We start from the raw sequence: 14,293 nt of genomic DNA on the forward strand, positions 1-14,293 counted from the left end.
CTGGTACAGAGCCCGCATTACTGCTGATGCTGCACCGATCCGCCTGTCAATCTCACGCTCCATCTTTCCCTCACTCGTGAACAAGACCCCAAGATATTTAAACTCCTCCACTTGAGGCAGGATCTCACTTCCAACCTGGAGAGAGCACTCCACCCTTTTTCGACTGAGTACCATGGACTCGGACTTGGAGGTGCTGATCCTCATCCCTACCGCTTCACACTCGGCTGCAAACTGGTCCCGGCTCGATGAAGCCAACAAGACCACATCATCTGCAAAAAGCAGACATGGAATCCTGAGACCACCAAACCGGACACCCTCCGCCACTTGGCTACGCCGAGAAATTCTGTCCATAAAAGTTGTGAACAGAACCGGTGACAACGGGCAGCCCTGACGGAGTCCAACTCCGACTGGAAACCAGTCGGACTTACTGCCAGCCATATGAACCAGACTCCTGCTCTGTTTATACAGGGACTGGATAGCTCGTAGCAAAGAACCCAGTACCCCATACTCCCTGAGCACCCCCCACAGAATACCCCGAGGGACACGGTCGAATGCCTTCTCCAGATCCACAAAACACATGTAGACTGGTTGAGCAAACTCCCATGCACCCTCCAGGATCCTAGCGAGGGTAAAGAGCTGGTCCTGTGTTCCACGACCGGGGCGGAATCCGCATTGTTCCTCCTGGATCTGAGGTTCAACTATCAGTCTGACTCTCTTCTCCAGTAGTCCACGATAAAAAACAGGCAACTGAGCAGCATCTAGAGCTCTAGCGTTCATCTAAAAACAAAACTCTGTCCAACCCCATACCCCCCTACTGCGTGTAAAATCTTACAAGATACCGCCCTCCACACAAGTTCTTTGGGAACGTCGAGGAGTCTATGGATGTACTGGAGACGAAACGCTGCAGTCCTGCTAGCTAGATGAACCAGTCCATGACCGCCTTCCTCCTTCTGCAAATGTAGAACTCCTTCTGGAATCCAGTGCAGACGATCCCAGAAAAAATCCACGAGTATGGCCTGCAAATTAGATAGCAGACTGGGTGGAGGGCCCACACAAGCTAAACCGTGCCATAAGGATGAAGCAACAAAATAATTAAGAACAAGTACCCTTACCCGATAGGACATTTTGGGGACTAACCAATTCCATTTACTGAGACGACCTTTAACTCAACAATTCCTTCCCAATTCTTCTCAGCCCAGTTACTGTCCCCCAAATACACTCCTAAATATTTAAAACCACCCGCCTCTATGTCAATCCATCAGGGAGTCTAGGGTCCCCACCATCCTACTCCCCCACTAAAACAGCTTCACTCTTATTCCAGTTTACTTTCGCAGATGATAGAACCCTAAAATAATTTAAAAGCCCAACTAATATGTCCACATCGGTCTGGGTGCTTGTTATTACCACAGTGTCATCAGCATGCGCTGACACACACACAGGAGTAGGACAAGCAGGAACGATCAAACCAGAAATACAGTCTGTTATTTTACCCAACAGAGGATCAATGGCGACTGAGTACAGCATGCCAGAGAGAGCACAGCCTTGTCTGATACCTCTATATACCTTAAAAGGAGCACATAAACCACCATTAACTTTAAGTAGACTCTCAATGTCACTATACAAAACCTTGACCATAGCTAAGAAACCTGGGTTGAACCCAAAAACCTGCAGAACTTTCCACAGTACTCGTGTTCAACCCGGTCAAAAGCCTTTTCCTGATCTAGAAAAATCAGACCAGTCTTCAAGTCCAATGATCTGGAGACTTCCAAAACATCACAAATTAAATATATATTATCAAAAATTGACCTTCCAGGCACACAGTACGTCTGGTCAAGGTGGACCACCTGCTCCAACACCTTCCCCAGTCTCAAGGCTAATGTTTTCGAAAGCAACTTGCAGTCTGTACATAACAAGGAGATGGGGTGCCAGTTCTTTAATTCAGTCAGGTCTCCCTTCTTAGGTAACAAAGTCAAGACAGCCCTCCGACTGCTCAATGGAAGCAACCCCTCCTTTATACTGTTTTGAAGGACCGCCAGCACATCCTGACCCAACAATGACCAAAAAGCTTTGTAAAATTCAACAGGGAGACCGTCTATACCCGGCGCCTGACCATTCTCTATGCCCTGCAGAGCCTCGTACAGCACCCCCAGAGACAGCTCAGTAGCGAGCATCGCAGCAGAGTCCCGTGCGAGCTGGCCATGATTTTGAAAAAACGCGAACGGACCAGCGCTCCCTGTGCTGTTATTCCCAGAAGATCAGCCAGTGCCGTTCTTTTAGTTTTGAGAGTTTCAAAATGCTCCCGTTTTTTTGTGGACTCAGATAAACATTTGAGTTCAACTATCTCTGTCTCCTGAGATTTCTGTGATCTGGCTATGTCTCTAGTGACATTGAGAGTGTACTGTTGACAAAAAATCTTAATCTGTATTTTAGCTACACCCCACCATTGTTGAAGAGAAATATATTCATTTTTCCTCAAACTAAAAACATTCCAAAAGAAAGCAAAGGATTCTTTAAAATTTGCATCATCTAAAAGTACAGTATTAAAATGCCAGTACGCACTCTGTGGCTTTACATTACATCTCCTCACTGTACACTCTACTGTAGAGTGATCAGAAAAAACAACTGGGGAAATGGAACAGCTGGTAAATGCAGAACTCTGATAACTAAACCCATAAGAACGATCTAACCTCGCCAGGGAGTGCATTATCCCTTGAATGAGCCCATGTGTATTGCCTCTGTCTGCTGTGAAAATTCCTCCAAATATCACACAAATCATGGGCCTCCAGCATCTCACACAATCGCTTACGTGAAGCAGCATGCGGTTCCTGTCCATACTGTCTGCAGTGCAGTTCAAATCCCCCCTAATACTAAAAAAACAAAAACATCATTTTCAAAACACGCCGACACTTAAAAGCCTTCCCTTTATAACCTCTTCCACAGTGTAAGAGTAGGGATTAAAATTACGTGTTAAAAGAACAGCAACCCCACCGCTAAGAGAGGAACCATGGCTCAAAAAAGCCACCCCTCCCCATTCTCTCCCCCAATCAGCTGCATTACCAGCGTCACTGTGAGTTTCTTTAAAAAATAACATAAACCCCTTTCAGTTTCAGTAACTCATACAGCTCTGTTCTCTTAACACAGTCTTTCACCCCGTTAATATTCACAGTGGCAATTCTAACCTCAGCCATCAAGAAAGGAAATAAAACAAAACTCAACACAGACATCATTATAACCCCCAGGAAAGAGAAACATTCAGGCATTGTCTTCAATGTGTGCTCTATTAAGTTTGGTCAGTAATTTCTTCAGTCTAAAAATCTCTAACGCAGTGAAAGCCCCCTCCCTCCTACAATGTTTAACATCATGAATAAACTGTGTGCTGTCTGGAAAGTGCTCTTCAACTCAGACACCTTTCTCTCCCTTAGTGACCCTCAGAAACTTTCTAATGTCATCTACTGAGTAAAGCACAGACATAGTTTCCTCCTGTGAACACACAGACCAGCCCGAATCAGACAGAGAGCCATCACTCTCGGACCTCATTCACTGCACTGACGTCACTCAACCGCTCACACTCGCACATGCGCACAGAGAGAGAGACAGAAAGAGAAACAGAGAGAGAAAGAGAGAGAGAGAGATTGAAGAGATGAGCATGGATACACACTCTGGAACAGCTGCCCATGAGCTTAATTTGATTACCAAGCTTAGGTCAGAGGTCTATAAAGCCCCCAGCATTGGGCAGTGGAGCAGTGGAACTGTGTTCTCAGGAGTGACACAGCACCACCCCATGGATGTGGAATGATCTGGGGCTCCATCTCTCCAGAAAACGTATTTCCTCTTTTCCACAGTTCAGTGCTGGGGGCTTTATAACATTACAGTGAGGAGGGAGAGACTCACCTGCACACGTTGTTCCATTTTTTATGAACCCAGGGGAACAAGCCTGTACAGAGACCTCAAACTGGGCCAGACCTGAAAGAATACAGAGAGAATATGTTACCTTTGGAAATGAGCAGGTGTGGATCTGTCTTTTCAGTTACATTAAAGGTTTCTACTCCTTTTGGAATGATTGGTCAGACGTCCAGACAAGTGTTTTCACTCTGAACTCGAGCTGAAACAGGGTTTAGTTTGATCCAGACTTGGTGCTTTGATCTGGTCTGATGCACATTTCACACCCGCTATTTTGGTTCTGATTGAAGAATGGGTGAAAACTCCCTTTAATTTATCCTTAGAATAAACAAATTCAAAGCTAGATTTTGGATTACATCTTTCATTTAACTTCTGTGAACGCAGATCAGGGTCATAGTGGGTCCAGTCCATTCCCAGAATCAGTGGGAGTAAGGCCAAAAAACACCCTGGACATGATACCACTCACCTAGTCACTCACACACTCATCCAGTCATAGTCACTCACACACTCATCCAGTCACAGTCACTCACACACTCACCCACTCACCTAGTCACTCACACATTCACCCAGTCACTCACACATTCACCCAGTCACTCACAAACTCACACAGTCACACAGTTACTCACACACTTACCAAGTCACATAGTCACTCACACAGTTACTCACACAGTCACACAGTTACTCACACACTTACCAAGTCACATAGCCACTCACACAGTTACTCACACACTCACACAATTACTCACACACTTACACAGTCACACAGTTACTCACACACTTACCAAGTCACATAGTCACTCACACAATTACTCACACACTTACACAGTCACACAGTTACTCACACACTTACCAAGTCACATAGTCACTCACACAGTTACTCACACACTCACACAATTACTCACACACTTACACAGTCACACAGTTACTCACACACTTACCAAGTCACATAGCCACTCACACAGTTACTCACACACTCACACAATTACTCACACACTTACCAAGTCACATAGTCACTCACACAGTTACTCACACACTTAACAAGTCACATAGTCACTCACACACTCACACAGTTACTCACACACTCACCCAGTCACTCACAAACTCACACAGTCACACAGTTACCAAGTCACATAGTCACTCACACAGTTACTCACCCAGTCACTCACACACTCACCCAGTCACTCACAAACTCACACAGTTACACACTTACCAAGTCACATAGTCACTCACACACTCACACAGTTACTCACACACTCACCCAGTCACTCACAAACTCACACAGTCACACAGTTACCAAGTCACATAGTCACTCACACAGTTACTCACCCAGTCACTCACAAACTCACCCAGTCACTCACAAACTCACACAGTTACACACTTACCAAGTCACATAGTCACTCACACTCACACAGTTACTCACACAGTCACACAGTTACTCACACACTTACCAAGTCACATAGTCACTCACACACTCACCCAGTCACTCACAAACTCACCCAGTCATTCACAAACTCACACAGTCACACAGTTACTCACACACTCACCCAGTCACTCACAAACTCACCCAGTCACTCACACACTCACCGGGTCACTCACACAGTCACCTGGTCACTCACCCAGTCACTCACACTCTCACCCAGTCACTCACTCACTCACCCACTCACCCAGTCACTCACTCACTCACCCAGTTACTCACTCACTCACCCAGTCACTCACTCACCCAGTCACTCACACACTCACCCAGTCACTCACTCACTCACCCAGTCACTCACACACTCACCCAGTCACTCACTCACTCACCCAGTCACTCACACACTCACCCACTGTGGATAGTTCCACACATTCACCCACTTACTCTCTCTCTCTCTCTCTCATACACACACACACACACACACTTTCTTTCTTTATATCTCTCTCTCTCTCTCTCTCTCTCTCTCTCTCTCTCTCTCACACACACACAAACACACACACACACAGTGTTGTAACTTGATATGTGAAAGGACTAAATTCACATTCTCATGTCTGATCTTGTTCTTTCCCTTGATATTATCAGTAAGTGCTCTCACACTTTAAAAATTAGATAAATACTCCCTCTCACACTCACTATCTCTGTGTTATAAATGATTATTGTTACTAATGACTAATGACTGTTAGCGAATGTGTTTACAACCTAATTAATAACCATGTAATAAACAAACCTGTAAACAATTTATATGCCTTTATAAGAGGAGTCTTATTTTAAAGTGGTGCAAAAAGTGTGTTGTAGCATTGCAGTTACCAGTGAGCTGGGAATGAACTTCTTGAAGTCTATCAGTGACATAAAAACTTAAAAACACATTTATAAAGCTTTATTATTACTTCAAATTGTCAATACTTCCACCATTGCTTTCCTCTTCAATAAAACATTCAGCCTCTGGTAGTAATCATAATCATACACAGGATAAAATGTAAAATATCCTGTGTCAATCCATTAGAGCTTCACACAGGGCCCACCACACGCTCTTCCTACCTGCAGTCACCAAAATTCCAGTTGAATCCTACACTTCAACACTAGTTTCTCAGTACAATGTCATGGGAGAACAGAATAGATTCATATTCAGTCATATTTCAGCACACACCCCTGAAGGGGCATTCAAACCCCGTCTAGCCAGGTTAGCTTCAGCGTCTGTCTGTGGGCTTGGGACTGCAAAATCATTGGTTCAATTCCTATGAATGGAAAGTAAGTTGGGGGCTGTGGGAGTGAAGGAACAGTGCTGTCCTCCTGCCTCAATCCATGGTTGAAGTAAATATATATATAAAGAAGAACCTATTTCCAGACTCCATGGACATTTAGTTCCATCTGAATCAGACCTGAGTTTCTAAGAGGAGTTATAAGTTCCCCTCATTTTTCCCCTCTAAGACTGAGCTCTGGGGTGATGGGGTCCATGGAAATAACCTCTCTGTTATACTGTTATTAGGATAAATCTGTTCTTCAAAATAAAGTGGTGATAGACAAAGTGTGATCAGACACATCAACACACAGGGTCCCAGATGACCTTCATTAAATGTAATCATGAATAGATCTGCACAGTTTCCATTCATACATTCGTTGTCTGTAAGTGCTTCTCCAGTTCAGGGTCACAGTGGGAGCCTGCCCAAAATCACTGGGCACAAGGCAGGAACACACTGGAGGGAGCACCAGTCCTTCACAAGGCATCACACACACTCACACCTTCACTCTCACACATACATCCATGCATCTATGGACACTATTTCAGCAGAAATTAGAGTACCTGGCGTAAACCCACACAGGCACAGAGAGAACACACCACGCTCCTGACAGAGAGAGGCCAGAGGCAGGGCTTAAACACATAACCCTAGGACCCTGCAGCTGTGTGAGAGTGACACTAGTGTAAGATTTTTAATCTGAAGTAGAACATCTGACCTGAGATCAGGAAGAAGGTGAAGATGAGGAGGGTCTTCATCCTGAACTGAGCTCCAGCTTCACTGATGTTCACCCAAACTCCAGTCCACTGTCTTTAAGATTGTGTGAGTGTTGTTCTCCTCAGTTCTACTTCTCTTTGAAATGTTTTGTCGTCTCTATGTCCTCTGCTCTCTCTGAGCCTCCTTCCTCTGAAATATATCAGAGTTGATCAAAATGAACAGTTCCTTTTAGTTTCACTGACCACACACCAGCTTCATCACAGAGGATGTGAAGCCATCTCCCTTTGTGGTGTAGCTCTACTGCCACAGGACCATATTAAGCAGTGCATTGAAACCCCAGAGATGTACACATCACAAATGTGGCCCTGTGCTGATTGGTGTAGAGGTGTGATATCTGAATCTGATTGGTTGGTGTTGGAGTTTACATTGTAGCTGATTGGACAGATCCTCTTGTTGGGTCTGAAGTATGAGCAACAAACACAAAGAAAATTGATCTGATAATGTAGACAAACCTTCCACAATCTACAGTTCATACAACTACGTGCCATATACATTTCCAACATGGACATATTCTGTATCAGACTGGATGATGCCTGATCTATAGATCAGAGCTCAGACACTCAGAAAATCATGAAAAGAAAATATTAATTTGGGCATTGTGCATTAACTGTGATAAACATTGTTTAAGTAATGAATCTCTCTACTGTACACACTGTAATCTGATTTGTATTAAATTTCCCTTTTTATTTTGTATAATTCTCTCTTTAACTTCTTCACCCCTCTTCACTTACACTTTCCTTTGTTCCTGATGGGCGTCTGATAGAAGCTGAGCATAGATGATACTGGAGAACTGCTATGCTGAAATTACTGTTGCTGAAATGTTTAATAAACGGTTTTATATGATATTCACAGAAAAGTATATATATGACGTGTTTTGCAATATGTACAGTTTGTGTCTCATTGCTGAAGTCCTGACTGAAAATGCCATGTTAACTGTCTTCAGTGTGGTAGGATACCTGGTTAGATTTTCATAGGAAAACTATATTGTTTTACAGGTAACATCTGTAGATTTACCTGTCAAGAAAAGTCATGAATTACATTGTTACAATAGTATGATGTCATTAATTTAAGGGTTTCACATTATTTAGCTGTACATTTTTACCACAGTAGCATATCATTAATTTGACAGCAACCAATTCTTATTTTAGGTGAAAATTTTACAGTGTGGAGCAGGACTAGGACAGCATTCTGCCACTGAATGAGCTCCTCTGCCTGATGATGGAACTGTGCAGAGGATAGTCAGCATTGTCCATGATGGTCAGCAGTTTACTGAGGACCCTTCTCTCTGTCGCTGATGTAAGAGACTCCAGCTCTGTTTTCAGAACAGAAGCAGCTTTCCTCACCAGTCTGTCGAGTCGCCTGGCATTCCTCTTCTTAATGCTGCTTCCCCAACATACTAATGCACAGAAGACAACACAGGCTACCACAGACTGGTAGAACATCTGCAGGAGTTTCTGGTAGATTCTGAAGGACCTGAGTCTCCTCAGGAAGTGAAGCCTGCTCTGTCCCTTCCTGTAGAGGAAGTCAGTATTCACTGACAAGTCCAGCTTGTCATTCAAATGTACTCTAAGATATTTGAAGGTCCTGACCACCTCCACATCAAGTCTCAGTTTGATGCAGGATCGACACGTTGAAGACGTGTTGTAGAGGCTCCCTCAAGTGGTCGGTGTATGCATTGTGCTTTCTAGGGCACAATTATGTAACCCACAGTTAACTATGGTTGTAACTAAAAAAATATTTTTGATCTTGTAAAACACAAAAAGAGTTGTTGGTTAATAGTTAACTGAAGTTCTGAAAAGGGGTATCGCTCTTGGCCAATGGGTTGCTGTCAAACGGCGTATTGTCCCACCCACTGCGGGCCTTGCTCTCTCTTTTCCGGCTGCAGTTTCAGTGTTGAGCGGGCTTATTGAACAAAGAAGACAGAGATTTGCTGAAAAAAGAAAGTTAGATTAGAGGCGGCGCCATTTTTGTGCTGCTGCGCTGTCCTCTTGTGAGATCGATGAGCAAACTGTTTTCTCTGTCTATAGTTAATTTGCAGTTCCATGAGTTTAGTGCGAGTAAAATGTTCCTAAGGGCGATTAAAGAAATTGTTTATATTGTAAATTAAGAATATGAGTGAAATGGTGAATGTTTAAACTCTAAAGAGTAGCGTTAAACGACTCTTCATTCAATTGTAAACATGGTTAATGTTACAGAAAGTGCTAATAAGTGCTAACAAGTTGTGATTAATTGAAAATCATTGTGATTTATGACGCTGTCGTTGACAGGTCAGGTTTATTTTTCCTTGGTTTTATTTTAATTGTGTCGCTTGATGCGATTTGGATCATTCTATGATGTCCTTCATCTTCTCCCACACGTTGTATCTAAGGTTCCCAATATGCTTGTCCACATCAACTCCAACATCCATCTTTAGATTCGGCACTGAGTACTTAGCTCTAAAAGCACATGAAAACAGTCCCACATTGACACAATATATTGCCACGTCTAAAATTAAACAAAATAAAAATCGAAGCAAGAGATACAAGACTTCTGGTTTTCATGAGCTGCAAGCCACGCAAGGGTAAAAACCCATCATAGGGCATCACACTCTGTGGACAATTTTACTGAGCCAATTCACCTACCAACTTATGAGGGACAGCCTTGGGCTGTATGAAAGAGACAATAATGCTGCCAGTGTGCCATGCTGTGGTGATTTTACATTTAAAAACTTAAATATATTTCGACTGTCAAACCTTCCTAATCAAGTCACATTTCAAGATACCTAATAGTTAGTTGTAAATTTCTGTAGTGTACAGTACAACCTTAACTTACGAATTTAATTTGTATATCAAATTAATTTCCCCTATTACAATAAGTTGAAATGTGATTAATCTGTTCCAGACCCTCAAAAACCAGACCAATTTTTTTGTTTTTAAATACGAAAAATGTACTTTATAAAAAACAAAATGCATACAAATATATTACATAATTAAAGAGAATGTTAAGAAATAAACTGGTTCTATTAAGTGTATTTACCTTGAAGATCAGATGAAGATGCTGGTGGAGGTGGAGGAGATTGGGGGAGTTATTCATGTTGTGCTCTATCACTTACTATAACTTACTCGTTACACACTTAATGGTACAATGCTACAAAGAACAGTGGTACAACGGAGATGCTTGCACGGCAAGGTAACCAGGTGAACTGAACGCTTGCTGGCCCACCTTGTGGCAGGTGGCATAAGCGCACTGATTCGTAACTCAGATCTCAGCTTGCATCATAAAGCAAAAAATCGACAGAGCGATGACTCTTATCTTTGTGTCTTTGTGGAAAATTCGTAAGTTCATCTTGTTTTCGTTGCTCCTCTCCTGCACCTGCTCCTGGGGGTTCTAGGTTTACGCACCCCGGAAATTGCGTGTCTAGGAGGGGGCATCTGTCACGCCCTGGCCTTGTCTTGTCTGTTTTTTCCACCAAGTGCTCACATAGCACATGGCTCTTTGTTGTTGTCGTGTCTCTGCCCTAGTCCCACCTTTGTTCCTCCTCCTCGTTATCTGTCCCAGGTGTTCCTTGTCTGTGGTGTGCATTTAAGTTGGACATTCCATGTTTGCTTGTCTGTTTTTCTATTTGATTCACATCCCTGTGTATCTGTCTGTTTCTGCCATTTGCTTTGTGAGCTTGTTTGGTTTGTCTATTTGCATTACTCTGTTTAGTTCTAATTTAGTTTGTTTAGCTCTCTGTGTTCTAGTTTAGCCTCTTTAGCTCCCTCTGTCTGTTTAGCTCTCTCTGTCCAGCTCCCTGTTTGTCCAGTTCTCTCTCTTTCTGTCCATGTCTCTCTGTCATTATTTCAAAGTCTCTCTTTGTCTAGGTCTTTCTTTATCTAAGGTTCCTGTCATGTTGTCCTAGTTTGTCTATCTGTTTTGTAATCTATTGTTTAAATAAAAAGTCTGTGTTATTGCATTTGCGTCCGCCCCGCAGTCCTGACATTATGTAATATTAAAGTAGTCATTGTTTCTACTGTAAAATGTATGCAATCAGTTTCCTGATATGACACACCTGTGAGGTGGATGGATTACCTCAGAAAAGGAGAAGTGCTCACTAACACAGATTTAGACAAATATGTGAACAATATTCAAGGGAAAAAAGGCCTGTTGTGAACATAGAGAAAGTCTTAAATCTTTAAGGTGAGCTCATGAAAAATGGGAGCAAAACAAAGTGCTGTGTTTATATGTTTGTTCAGTATATTTGGTGTCCCTGTGTGACTGTTTGTGTTTGGATCTTTAGAACTCGTTACAGGGTGCTGGACCCACAGCTGGACTTTCACACACATCTGGGGAACATTAAATACAGAGTGTGGGAAAGGATCATAGTAATAGATAAGTATAAAGTCATATTAAGAAATAGGAAAAAGGCCAAAATGACAAAAATTGTAAAAATGTTTGTTTTAAACAAGTTTTAAGCCAATTATTACATTTTATTAAACTGTAGTCTGAAGGACTGGCACCCCCTCCAAGGTGTGTTCCCGCCTTGCGCCCAGTGATTCTGGGTAGGCTCCAGACCCACCGCGACCCTGAATTGGCTAAAGCTTACAGAGAATGAATGAAACTGTAGTCTTATTTTAAAGCGGTATCATTTTATTTAGTTACATTTTTTATATGATTCAAATGTAAAGATACAAGCTTTTTCCAATAGGAATGAAAATCAGGGCTACACAGTAAAATTTTATTACAAATTTATTACAAATAAATGTAAACAATTTTATGATGTGGATAATTTTTTCTCTTTTTATGATACAATCTGGAATATGTTTATTTCTGGAAGAAACAATCCACACTGAGTCTGCAATAGATCAGTTAAAAACATAAGTCACTTTTACAGTTTAAATTTGTACCATTCATTATATATACCTCCAGCCCCGCTCCGGGTGACTGTCTGTGAGGAGTTGGTGTGTTCTCCCCGTGCCCGCATGGGTTTCCTCCAGGTGCTCCGGTCTCCTCCCATGGTCCAAACACACATCGGTAGGTGGATTGGCGACTCAAAAGTGTCCATAGGTGTGTGTGTGTGTGAGTGAGTGAATGTGTGAGTGTGTGTTGCCCTGTAAAGGACTGGCTCCCCCTCCAGGGTGTGTTCCCGCCTTGTGCGCAGTGATTCCGGGTAGACTCCAGACTTAATTCAATCCTGAATCCTGAATGAATGTAAATAATATAATGACAGAATTACAACCTAGTGTCATTATTGAGGAACATTGCTGACAATAACCAATAATCAGGGATATTAATCAAGAATGTTGTGCAGAAGATAAGAGTCATTATAGGATTATTGAATGGATATTCATCCACATCCACATCCATATCTCTTTGAATATATTTCCAATTAATTAAATTTGTTAATAAGCTCACACACCTTTTTTAGTTTATGAGAAAATACTTAAAATTAGAATCACTTTATTGGCCACTGTGCTTGCACACGGAGGATGCATAATTTAGTTATTTTTTTAAGAAAACAATGATTTTTGTAATTATAAATGATTTGTGCTGATTTTAATTAGAATTTTAATATTTATTACATGGAATGGGCAGTTTGTTCTGAGTGATGGCCTCATGTGACACAATAAAAAAGACTTGACCAAATAATGTAAAATGAATTGTCTGTGTGTTCTGTCTATTTTTCTTGAAAAAAGTGAGAAGAGTAATAAAATAAAAATTGATTAAACAAACAAAATAAATCATATGTGCAGTCACAATGCAGACATTCATTCATTCATTCATTATCTGTAACCGCTTATCCAATTCAGGGTCGCGGTGAGTCCAGAGCCTACCTGGAATCATTGGGCGCAAGGCGGGAATACACCCTGGAGGGTGCGCCAGTCCTTCACAGGGCAACACAGACACACACACACACACACATTCACTCACACCTACGGACACTTTTGAGTCGCCAATCCACCTGCAACGTGTGTTTTTGGACTGTGGGAGGAAACCGGAGCACCCACAACGCAGACATATAATACTTATTTATTCCATTACAGTAAAGCATTTGCAACAATATAAATGAATATTTAATCAATTTATTATTGAATCAATAACTAAACATGTGAAGCAGAATTATCATATCATGACATCTAAATAGTTCATGCACAGCTGAAAACATCAATACTACTTGATCTGATAAACCCACAGTTGTGTGTGTGTGAGTGAGTGACTGGATGAGTGTGTGCAACAGGTGTAAAGAAGATAAAGAATATCACTGAAAAGAAGGAGAAGAATCTGAGGATAGCAGAGAAGACAAGTAAACTGAATTTGGAGAACGCATACCTTCAATCCAGAGTCTGCAATATAACTGATAACTTCAACATGAGTGATGCTTCCTTTCTACAGGTAAGGGGTTTAAGGCACAGGTGAGTTCAAAAGCCTTTGCTTATCGATTAAGGAATCTACTGCTTTTGTCTTCTGTGTGTTGTCAGAATTTAAAGAAAGCAAAGCAGAGGTAAATTTTAAAATGACAAATTTTGTTTGCACTGGTTGCTGCAGCTTTTTGGTCATCAAACCCAACACTTCTTTCCAGTTGGTCTTTGTCTAAACACCTGATCAGCTGAGATCCTGTGTTGTAATGAAGACCTGCAGCTGCACTGGCCCTTTGTGGATAAAGCTGGATACCTGTGCATTAGAAAAGTAATAACTCACTGCAGTATGTTTCAGGGTGAGATTGACTGGTTTGGTGAACTGTGTGATGTTGGTTCTCAGCAGTGTGACAGAAACCACAGGGGACATCATGGTTTTGTTTGTTGCTTCATCGATGTTAAAGAGTGTGGAGTCTTGCATGGTTGTGAATTTGAGAGAAACAGCTGCTGATAATAAACAAATACAGAATAATTGAAAGCTTAGACATAGCTGTTCAAGGACTCCCAGGCTCCTCTTTGATGAGATTCTTGCGAAT

The sequence above is a fragment of the Hoplias malabaricus genome, chromosome 2 (assembly GCF_029633855.1).
Source record: "Hoplias malabaricus isolate fHopMal1 chromosome 2, fHopMal1.hap1, whole genome shotgun sequence".
NCBI classification, from domain to species: Eukaryota; Metazoa; Chordata; class Actinopteri; order Characiformes; family Erythrinidae; genus Hoplias; species Hoplias malabaricus.